Source organism: Artibeus jamaicensis, unplaced genomic scaffold (assembly GCF_021234435.1).
Source record: "Artibeus jamaicensis isolate MK-2021 breed Jamaican fruit bat unplaced genomic scaffold, CSHL_Jam_final contig_923, whole genome shotgun sequence".
NCBI lineage: Eukaryota > Metazoa > Chordata > Mammalia > Chiroptera > Phyllostomidae > Artibeus > Artibeus jamaicensis.
Window position 1 is genome coordinate 15,477,552 of NW_026522014.1, and position 11,689 is coordinate 15,489,240.

Genomic DNA, 11,689 nt, shown 5'->3' on the forward strand with positions numbered 1-11,689 from the left:
ATTTTCCCCACACCACTCTGCGTTCCCCTTACTTTTCTACTGTGCAAGTTATTGCTCCAACCAGACTGCAAGTGGCACAGATTCTCAAGACTCAGCACCCGGTCCCTTGCCTTTCTCTCCCTACTTTCCCATCTTTTCCCCCAGTACACTCCACCCCTGCTCCTCATGAGAGCTTCCTCATCAGCCCTTAATTGTCCACTTAAATGTCATTCAAAGAAGGCTTCTCTGATCACCCTCATTGTTCCTCTCTTCCTTCCATTTTCTGGTTCTTCTGCTTATCTCCCCATAATTTATTTTATTCATTTCGGCCTTCTTCACTTTCTCTCCAATCACACTTGGAATCAATTTTGATGATTGAGTCATATATTTGTATAATCTCTTAAATTTTCCCATAGTTTATTGAAAATTGCTATACTATAGCAGAACACAGCCATAATTATTTAAAAACTTTTCTCTCAAAGCTTGGACAATATTCTTTTTGTTTTTACTTATGGTGAGAAAGTTGACAGTGACAGAGAACAAGAAATGTTATTTTTAAAAGAGTATGTTTTTATTATTTCTCACTTGTCCTCAAAATTATATTTCACCAAAGCATTTTTAAAGTAATTATTCAAAGAACTCTGTCATGTGTGAACATATATACTGTAGTTACCAACCACTATTATTGTCTTTTTATGACACAGATTAAATACAACACACAGATTAAATACAGATAGTAAGTCTCTGTCCTGCTTTTCAATGGCAGGTGCACAGCAGGTTTCCCATCTCTTGTGCATTTTCCCATTTACTCCACACAACACCATCACGTGCCCTTTACAATCATGGAATAGAGAAAAATCATCTACCTTCAAAAGTCCTCCAGGATTGCCAGCTGACTTTATAATTTGTGTCCAGTTTGAACAGAAAGTGGCTGAGCCATCATTTACCACGTAAGCTGGATTCCAGTTATAACGGAGTCTGTGTGTATGGTAGAAAAACACAGAAAGTGACCTGGGTGACTTGGAGAACTGTCAGGCTAGCTCCATTTTGGTTTAAACCAGATAAATTCCTTGGTGAAGGAGGCACAAATGAGAGTCAGTAATTATAAGAGATAAATAAACAGGCTGAATAGAAAGAAAAGTCAAGTTAACACAGAAAAAAGTTTGAAAGGGTACTTATCATAGAATCTGGTATATTTATAGTCTTGAAATTCAACACTACCTTTGTACAATATATTTATTCATCAGGATATATACTCAACTGCAAAATCAGATTGTAAACTGAGTGATCAGAATAATAGCTAAAAGCATTTTTTTCTGTCTACTGGTTTCATGTGGAAGGCTTCAAATGTTTTGAGTATAAACTTTTTTAATAAAATGATTTATAGAAACTCTTCTGCATAAATCCATAAAATAGAAAGAACGTGAGCTTCCAGGCAGCCAAAAATAATCTAATCTGCCATTGTAATAGCTACTTAGGCTACTATTCATTTTCTCAGTAGCACTGGTCCTCATTCTTTTCTGTGGTAATATGGGAATATCAAAGTTAACTCATAAACCTATTGTGAAAAACAAAATATATGACTTGGAAAGCACATAGTACAAGTAGCAGTTTTTAAGAACATTTTCTGAGTTAAAGTACGTTGCTTTTAAAGTCTGTCATATACCCCAATTTCCAGATTATTAAAATATATTACTATCTCTCCCCACTGTCTAAAACATTAAGACAATGATGTGTATGAAATTTCCTCCCAATTTTAGAGTTTGTAACTGTTAGCAATTAAGGTGAGTGATAGGGATTCGATGTTCTATTATTGCTACTCTCCTAGTCATCTGGGAGGTTTTAGAATTTGTATAAAATCCCCAAGGACTGGATCATTTCTTTGCTTTGAAAGTCCTTAAGTGGCACTTTTTAGCAGCTGTGCAAAGCTTGAGGTAAACTGAAGAGGAAATAAATTGTAAAAGGATGCGTAATAATTTAACCTATGAGTTAAAAAGAAAATACTGTTTAGTTTGTAAAACACTAGTACTGCAGCCACCGTTACTATGTTTTTGTAAACAAAATGACTTTTTTTCTTATCATTTACTTTTCAAAAGTCTAAATTAAGTGCATTGGACAATTTTAATACTCTACTCCTTTCTCTTTTAAAATTAAGGCATAGTTGACATACAATATTATGTCAGTTCTAGCTTGTGATGCAGCCACCATTACTAACACCACTAATAGGCATTTGAGCAGCATTTTAAATGTGTAGTGTGATTTAGACTGGTGCTTTCAAAGCTCAATGAGCATATAAAACACATGGGAGCTTGTTAAAGTGCAGATTCCAACTCAGTAGATGTGAGCAGGGAGCTGAGAATCTGTTTCTAAGCTCCTGGGTGATGCCCACACTGCAGAGCCTCAAACTACACTTAGAGTAGCAAGCACTTGGAAGCCTTTGCTTGTGCAAAGAAATTTAAGCCATAAAGGAAATCCTCCTGTTCAACTTCATTTACCATTTTAAAAAGATTTGGACCATGCAAAGAAATAATCTCCAAGAACCCTTTATATTTTCAGAAGACAAAGCAAAGAATGAATAAACACATATGCAATAAGCTTATCTAGTATATTGAAAATAGTGTGGGGTTTCGTGCCAGAAATCTGGGCCACTCACTAATTGTGTGACCCTCAGTAAAACTAAATAATCTTGATCCTAGGTTTACTTATTCACAAAATAAGTACAATGGCTATTACTCGTGAGATTATTATGAACATTATTTGAAAAAAACATATCAGCATGATGAAAAATAAAAGTTCTTGTTCCTCTTCTTCAACATAGACAGTTGAATTTTTATATGTTGTCTATACCTTATAGTGCTATATACTATACTCTAAACTACCAGTATTTACAGTATAAATATGCCAAATATTATTCTCATTTTAAATAGCTATGCAAAAAATAAATAACTATGCAAATGTTCATTATGTTATTGCAATTAGTATTTGCTAATGTAAGTATATTTAATGGTGAGTCTTTGTAGGGAATCAAAAAATAATCGCATAATTATTTCCATGTTAATGTATAATTATCTTTTTATGATACAGTGACTAAAACACATTGTCAAAAATTGTGAACTGTTTATCTGAGTTTTCCACATGAACATAGAGTCAGAAGACTTGAATTCAAAGCTGAACTCTGCTAAGAATTTATGTTTCCTTGGTAAAGCCACTTAATTTCTGTGGACCTTGGTTTCCTACTCTAGAAAACCAAATTGGATTACAACCAAAATCTCTTCCAGCTCAAAGATCCTAATCTCCATCTTGTTTGTATTGATTGAAAGTTGAACCTCATCTATGCATTATACCATGGCATAATAACAAGACCATTCTTTGAGCAGTTGAGTATGAAATCAGCTATGTAAATTCAACACTCACCACACGACCATATTTATATTTAGTTCATATGTGATGTTGATGGAACCACTTACATGCATCTGAAATAACAAGCATTACTGAGCCTTAGCTAGCTACTCCTCCAAGCCTTTTATTTACAAATATTAAGTCATTTAATCCTAGTTATCACCCTGTGAAGTAGGTTCTACTATTACCTTCATTTTACATTTGAAGAAACTGAGGCACGGGGAGGTTAACTTTCTCATGGCCACTGAGGATTTTGATCCCCATGACTTGACTCAGAAGGTCACATTCTTAACCACTAAGATAAACAACCTGTGTCAGCAGAACCATAAATGTTCTCATTCAGAATTTATTTAGTCTGCCAGGATGGAGCATTGAATCAACTTTTTATTAGTTGATTTATACATACAGGTTTCCCATAAAATCATTATTTCAACCCATTAAATATTGCCCCCACAAACATTTTGATCAAAACATATTTTGTTTCAGTACCCAGTGCAGACATACAACCTAACGACTTATTTTTGATACCAGCTTTACCCTGCCACCCTTTGCCCTCAATACGTGACACTTTCCTCAGACAGAAGAAAAAACATGCTTAAGGGACCCAAGAAATAAAAATCATCAGAAAGTTGCTCATTCTTTTGTTAGCATATGAAACTTCTGAGAGGGGTTTTCTTCTTGGTAGTATTACAATATATCATGCAATTTCTAGGGAAAAGAGTTCACTGCATTTTGTTGGTAACAAGTTGATTAGACATAAATTCAAGTCCAGGTTAAGTAGTCATGCTTTTTGAAGATTTTATATCTGGTGTGGTCTGCTTAGTGTTACCAGGTTTCCACAGCAATATAGCTGTAACATTCCTTCTCAGAGAACTTGCATCGGGCACACCAGAGCAGATTTATGTCATCAACCCCCACAAGGCATTACTCATTCTTGGAGGTCGTTTTTAGCTATCCAAGTAAGTACATTAGGAAAAATGGCCAAAACTGCCTTCATGCGAGGTCTCACAGAAGTTGAAAATTCACTCTTTTTTTTGCAGAGAGAGCATAAAGATTGAGATTCAGATGCGGTGTGCTGCTCATTAGCACTCTTAGAAAATGCCCCTGTTATGAAAACAGGGGCACACACGGGGGAAAATAAACAAATTAGCCTGGTTATAATTTTATAAGATATAATGTTGAAAAGTTTCCATTGTCTCTGTGAAATCTTGACAAGATAATTTAGACACAGTTGGCCGATGTGTCTTTTCTGTCAGGTGCTAGAAAAAGTATTATTAAGAACCAGGAATACTTTTCTGATTTAAGCCTGGGCCAGATTCTAAAGAACTGTTTATGGTTTCAAGACTTTATCTTTGTAGAAGTCAAATTGGTTCATGTCTTAGAGCTGGTTATTATCTAACTGAATAGCTGTAGTTGAACTGAGGGGAACGAGCGTGCTGACATCCAGTCAGGCATATTTCATTGTCAAGTGCCTGAGAACTTAGCTGACAGGGGAATTGCATCTCCGCTGAAAAGCTCAGAAACCTGAACTGCACCTGCATCAGGGCTCACAGTGCAGGGAGAGGAGGTAGATATTAAAAGGTCACCTAAGATGTGTGAAGATTAAAATGAGTTCATAGAAAATAGACTCATAAAGAATGTTCCATTTGAGGTTTCCATTTGTGTGTACATGTAGGTGGTATTACTGTACAGTCATGAGCCTTGTAATGACATCTCAGTCAACATCAAACCACAAATACAAAGGAGGACCCATTAGATTACAGAAGTGCAGAAAGTCCTATCACCTGGTGAGTCATAGCTGTCATAATGTTGTAGCAAAACCCATTGCTCACATGGTGTAAACAGACCTACTGCATTGCCAATTGTATACAATTATAACACATGCAGTTATGTTCAGACATAATACTTGATAATAATGTATGGCTATATATATTACTATGCTTTATTATTATTTTAGAGTGTACTCTTTCTACTTACAATTTTTCTATAAAACAGTATGCCAGGTTATTGATGTTGCTAGCAGCCTCATACATAACATATTAACCGTGTCACTTGGTTGCATAATTCTCTCTTGTGCTTGATTTAGTCTCACATTTTATCATTTCAGGGTGACCTAAGTGTACAATGGTGTGCAGCAATGTCCTAGGCCTTCATGTGGACTCACCACTCACTGACTCCCGGAGCCACTTCTGGTCCTGCAATCTTCATTCATGTAAGTCCCTATAGAGCTGTAATTTTTTTCTTTTATAACATACTCTTGCTGTACATTTTCTATGTTTAGATACATCAATAATGATCATTATGTTACAATTGCCTACAATGTTGAATACAGTAACAGGCTGTATAGGTTTGTAGACTAGGAACAATAGGCTATACCACTTAGCCTGGGAATGTAGTAGGCTATACCATCTACGTTTATATAAGTGTACTCTTTAATATTTGTATGATGATGGTATCAACTAACAATGCATTTTTCAGAATGTATCCCTGACCTTAAGCAATGCATGACTGTACTTCTACGCACCTAAATTACCTTAAAGAAATAGACATAGAACTTTTAAAAGGAACAAACCAGTGGAAACATTTTTTTCATCCTCCCAAATTGTCCCGTCTCACTACTCTCCATCCCACCCAAAGTGAGACCTTTCAACGTGGGATTTTTCTATGTTAAATTGGTTCCAAAGCGCCAGCATCACAGTGAACTTACTCACTTTGGGCAGTACTTCTCAGTTTCTACAAGACTTTAAGATGGTTGAAGATGCAATTCAACTATTTTCAAGCAATTGTGTTCATGATGATTCTCTTTTTCTGTTTTCAGTAGTTTTGATGATAGGCTTTGTTTTCTACTCTAAAAATCTTTAAGGGAGTTTATTCTGTACCTCCTGGAAACATTCACCAGTGTCTTCAAACTGTATCCAAATTTGCCTGTATATTAAAGAGACTTTGTCCAATGTGTTGAAGCTTACCCAATTTATAAGTGTAGTATAATATATCTCAAAAAAGATTCTGAAAGTAAAAGGAGTTAAGTATTGTTAGGAACTGCAATTCTTTTTAATAGCAATAAATATTGACTAGATTTTTAGGGTAAAGAGTGACATTACAAATAATTTTCTGAGGCTGCTTGAGGGTTTAAGTGTCTTCTTTCTGGCATTGAATAACTCGTACTCTGCAGAACGTCTGTCCAAGAGTCCAGTATCTCATTCACACTCTTTAGAAATGAGTATGCCTAATTTGTCCATTTTTTCAGGTGTAAATCCAATATTAGACTTTAAATAAACAATTACATAGGTATGTATTTATTAGACTAAGTCCAAATTAGGTACTTTGCCTGGAAAACCTTGTGTCAGGTGAGAAATAATGAATCTGTTAAATACAGACTTGATAACCCCATATGACATAGGGCAGAGGGAAAGTTCCATACAGGAAGATAACTTCAAATAGCTACTTACCACTGACTCATCTAGTGATCAGTTAGGGTATACGAGCCCCTCAGAGAGGCAATTATAACCACTGAAAATTCCCATGTTTAATGATGATTTTCTACACCAAAACAGTCAGATATGAATCCCATTCCCTCTCCCTTCCCACCTTTCCTTCTTGATTTTAATTTTGTTTCAATGGAAAAATCTGTCTAGTGGGCAATGTAAGTGACTATCTCATCCTCCCTTAAATATTCTGTACAACTACCTTTCTATCAAGGTAGAAGAAAACAGTGGGGATGGCACAGCACAACATAATTGGAAGACAAGCAGCTCCTCAGAGTTAGCCTACGTGTGATCCAAAACACTAATTCGGCTTTCTCCTGTGCTGTACAGATGGGATGTTTGTGTCCCTCCAAAAGTCATGTTAAATACTGATAGCTGATGTATTTGGAGGTGGAGCCTGTAAGAGGTGATCAGGTCACGAAGGCAGGCCCTCATGAAAAGATTCATTCCTTTATAAAAGAGACTCCTCCACAGAGCTTCCCAGCCCCTTTTTACCAAATGAGAAGGTGGCCATCTGTGAACCAGGAAACCCGCCCTCACCAAACACCAACTCTGCAGGTACCTTGATCTTGGACTTTCCTGCTTCTAAAAGTATAAGAAATAAATTTCTCTTGTTTATAAGCCACTCAGCTTATGGTATTCTCTTATAGCAGCACAAATAGGTGAACACATGGGCTCATGGCCTACTCTTAGGTTTGGGGTAGTAGCTCTTTGCTGTTTGCAGAAGATGACCTAATTGTGTTTCTGTGTGTGTGTTATGTGAGAGAGATTAAATTTTCCCAAATTTAATCATGTAATAACTGCCATTTTATTTTTACATAGTCTTTTTATCACAGGTATTAAAAACAGAGTAATAAAAATCTGTAGCAAATTAAAGTGTTATTTTATAGAAAATAATGTACCTTGTAAAAACTAGGACTAAATGAAAAGGCATCAGTGATTTACTAACAATAATTTATTAAGTTGGGTGGTCAGTCATACAAAACGTAGAAAATAGAGTTCTGAAATGGAAAATCCTTGTGCTCTCCCTCTATCCAAACTTGTTCTTGGAACAGTCTTGCTTTGAGAACTATTCTAATGCTAAGGTTCACGAACCCTCTCTCTGTCTCCTCAGAAACTTACCCAGATCAGCATTTCCCCATCTTTCATGGAATAAAAGGTGGGGATGTGGTCAGATTTTCTGAGACATGTTGCCAAAACTTTAAGGTTATATCAACAATAGAGTGGATATAAGAATGAACCATCCTTTCTATTAAAATGGGAGGAAAAGAGACCCAATTTCATTTAGAGGTTTGCTTTGAACATTTTCTCTGTGTTCTGTAGTGACCTGAAGTTGCTTCTACCACCACACCCAATCCCGCAAGGGTTTTAATTGGCATGCCTGATAATATTGTTTTAAATTTAGTAGGAAAGGCCTCCCACCGCTAACTGTTTCTATAGAGCTTTATTGAACTCTTGGGGAATTTTCCCTCCAAAGAAAGCATGGAATTCCTCTCTGAAATATTTATTTCTCTAGGACTCTACATGGAAGTGTCTGGAATAAAAAAGTGAGTGAGAATGAAAGGGAGAGAGCAGGAGAGAGACAGGGGTGGTGGGGGGAAAAAGGGATAGAGAAATTCTTGGCAAATTAATTTTTATTATTATAATTCATTTAGTAACTCTATCATATACCTATGAAAAACAAAAGAATGCAATTTTAATAATTTTGAGGTTTCACATTTGTTTTGTCATTCCATAAATTGTACCTATAGAAATCTTCTTTTTGGATTTTGCACATTTGCATTCAACTGAGAATAAATATATTTGATGTTTGCCAAGTGAGATTTGGAAGATGCTAACAAAAAACTTCAGTAGTGTGAACAAAATCTCTACTGATCATTCCCATGTCTTTGGAAATATTCTTTTCAAATTTTCCAATAGTAATAAAGTAAATGACTAATTATTTGCTATCTGCTGTCTATTAATCAGATATCATTGAATCCAAAATTATTTTTTTTCCTTTAACTGGTGGAGTGTAGCTAAACTCCAGGCTGTGATAACAGATGTCTCACCATTTGGGGTCATGTCAAGATGTTTTGTTTCTTTTGTGACAGTAATCTTTCAGTAGTCTTCCCCAATTAAATTCTAGAATTTTGGGACATGTCAGGATGAGATGTCCTCTGGTCTGCCATTTAGACAGATGACATACCCCTAGTAAAATAACCTAATCTACACTTTTAATTTGCTTGTTCTAGTGTAAAACTTTACTATTGGATACTTTTAGAAAATATATAACCATGTTTGATTTCCTTCTTTTCATATTCTTCAGATGATCTCATGACCCATGTTCTTTCTTCCACACTCTACACAGATAATCACCAAAGAGCAGTTTTTGGCTGATGGACACTGAAGTCAGAAAGATCAATAACAATGAAGAACTTGAGTCAAGTTCCTGGTGCCTTTCCTGCCATCACTTCTAAATTAGCCTTTTTTTTTTATGCATCCAGGTAACGCATGGGCTTTTAATCCAAGATTAAAAACATCTGTGAGAGGAATGGTCAAACAGTCTTGGAACGCTTAGTCGAATTCACGGGAACTCCATCTGGGACTGGTGATAGTCCTTTCATATCTTTCATTGTTCCTAGCACCTCCACAGATCAAAGTTCTCTCCATAATCCTTTCTTTCCACCATGGCATATTTACCTATTTTATATCAAAATATATAATCTTTACCATCTGGTTTCATAGGAGAATATAAATCTTTATCAAAGTAAATTAACATTAAGCAAATTCTTTTTCAGCTCTGTGTGCCTGTATTTCTTTCTTATGTGCAAATGTAAGAAAATCATCCACTTTTCCATTGTAGATTTTAAATTTAGAAACAGGATTCCTGAGCTTTTCTAACTGTGGAGTATTTTTACATGTTGCCTTGTGCTTGAATTTAGAAGTTCAAAGGAAGTTAGTGTTTTGTTATATAGTGTTTTCAGAGTGTTCTAAGAACAGTCTTGATTATAATTTTTCACATTTGCAAATCTATGTAACATCACAAGCTATGAACATCTAAAAGATATGATTAGTTTTTAATAATTTTTAGTATTAAATACTTGGCCCAGTGACTAGTTCATACTAGACACTCAATAAATTATTATATTAATAACACATTAAATCATTATGTTATGTGCTTAACTGTTATGTTAAAATATTAAAATGAAGATTTCCAAGTTAAAATGAAAATTGTAAGTCAGCTAAAATTGGCAGGAACTATGAAAAAAGAGCTAATTTTAAGGCACAGCTTTGAAAAGATAGCATTTCTTCTAATAACATATTTCCTGTTGAACTTCAAACAGTAAAGTGTTTTAGGAGCAAATGATAGGGAAAATGTTGGGGAAGTCTGTAAGAGAAAGAAAAAGAAATATTTAATGATAAGGTCATGTGAATAAATTTTTATTGAAATCATAGTTCTATAAGCTTTGGGATTTTGCTACAATATTATATTTACATTGATGAAGTGAAACATTTATGTCTGAACAACTAAATTTATAAATATGTACTTGTCTTAAAAAGCAAAATACTTTTCAAACATTTTAAAAGGATCTTTTTCATCCCCTGAATTATTTTTACTGTATAAAGTGTTTAGTAAAAGAGCAAGAACCATGAAGTAGGCTTCCAAGGCTTAGGTTTTAATCCAATGTCTCATGCTAATGGGAAGTTACGATCATAGACAATATATTTCATTACTCAGGGCCTCATATGTAAAATGAAAGGAGTGGAATGTGTGATTCTTAAAGTTCCTTTTCTTTCTTTTTTTAACTGTATTTTTCCATTACCATTTAGTCCTCTACATCCACCCCCAATCACCACACTACTGTCCATGTCCCTGAGTCCTTTTTCCTTCTTGCTCCATCCCTCCCCCACAACATCCTGCACCTCCCCCTTCTCCGTCACTCTGCTCTCTATCTGTGAGTCTGTGTCTAATTTCCTTGTTAGGGCAGTTTGTTCATTAGATTCCACACGAGTGAAATCATGGTATTTATCTTTCTCTGACTGGCAATTTCACTTAGCATAATGTTCTCCAGGTCCATCCATACTATCAAAAAAGGTAATTTCTTTCTTTTTTATGGCTGAGTAGTATTTCATTGTGTAAATGTCCCATAGATTTTTTTACCCACTCATCTACTAATAGACACTTGGCCTGCTTCTATATCTTGGTGTATTGACTATAAAGGTGTGGATTTATTTCTGGGCTCTCTGTTCTGTTCCATTGATCTATGTGTCTGTTTTTATACTAGTACCATGTTGTTTTGATTACTATGGCTGTAAAGTGTAGTTACATATTAAGTAGTATGACTCCTCCAACTTTGTTTTTCTTTCTCAGGATCATTGTTGCTATGCAGGGCCTTTTGTGATTCCACATAAATTTTGAAATATTTGTTCTAGTGAACAAATACATCAAATACATCATTGGAATCTTAATAAAAATTGCACTGAGTCTATAGATTGCTTCAGGTAGTATGAGCATTTTAATTATGTTATTTCTTTCTATCCATGAATATGCTATACGCTTCCACTTATTTGTATCTTCTATGTCTTTCTTCAGTATCTTAAAATTTTCCAAGTCCAGGTCTTTTACATCCTTGATTAGATTTATTCCTAAGCATGTTATTCTTTTTGAAGCAATTGTGAATGGGATCATTTAAGCTGACACCTTTATAGGCAATTAATATTCGACAGAGGAAGCAAGCACATAAAATGGGCTAAAGACAATTTAAATGTTCTTGGGAAAATTGGACAGATATGTGCAATTGGACAGAAAAATGAAACTAGACCACCTTCTTACACCACACACA

The 11,689-nt window shown here is 35.1% G+C and overlaps 1 long non-coding RNA gene across 1 annotated transcript; it reads left to right on the top strand.

The window, feature by feature from the left end:
- Nucleotides 1-5,241: 5,241 nt before the first annotated feature.
- Nucleotides 5,242-9,595, top strand: LOC128625828 (uncharacterized). Its single transcript, XR_008389653.1, has 3 exons — nt 5,242-5,295; nt 5,486-5,590; nt 9,214-9,595. It is a non-coding gene; the product is annotated as an uncharacterized LOC128625828 (long non-coding RNA).
- The last annotated feature ends 2,094 nt before the right edge of the window (nt 9,596-11,689 follow it).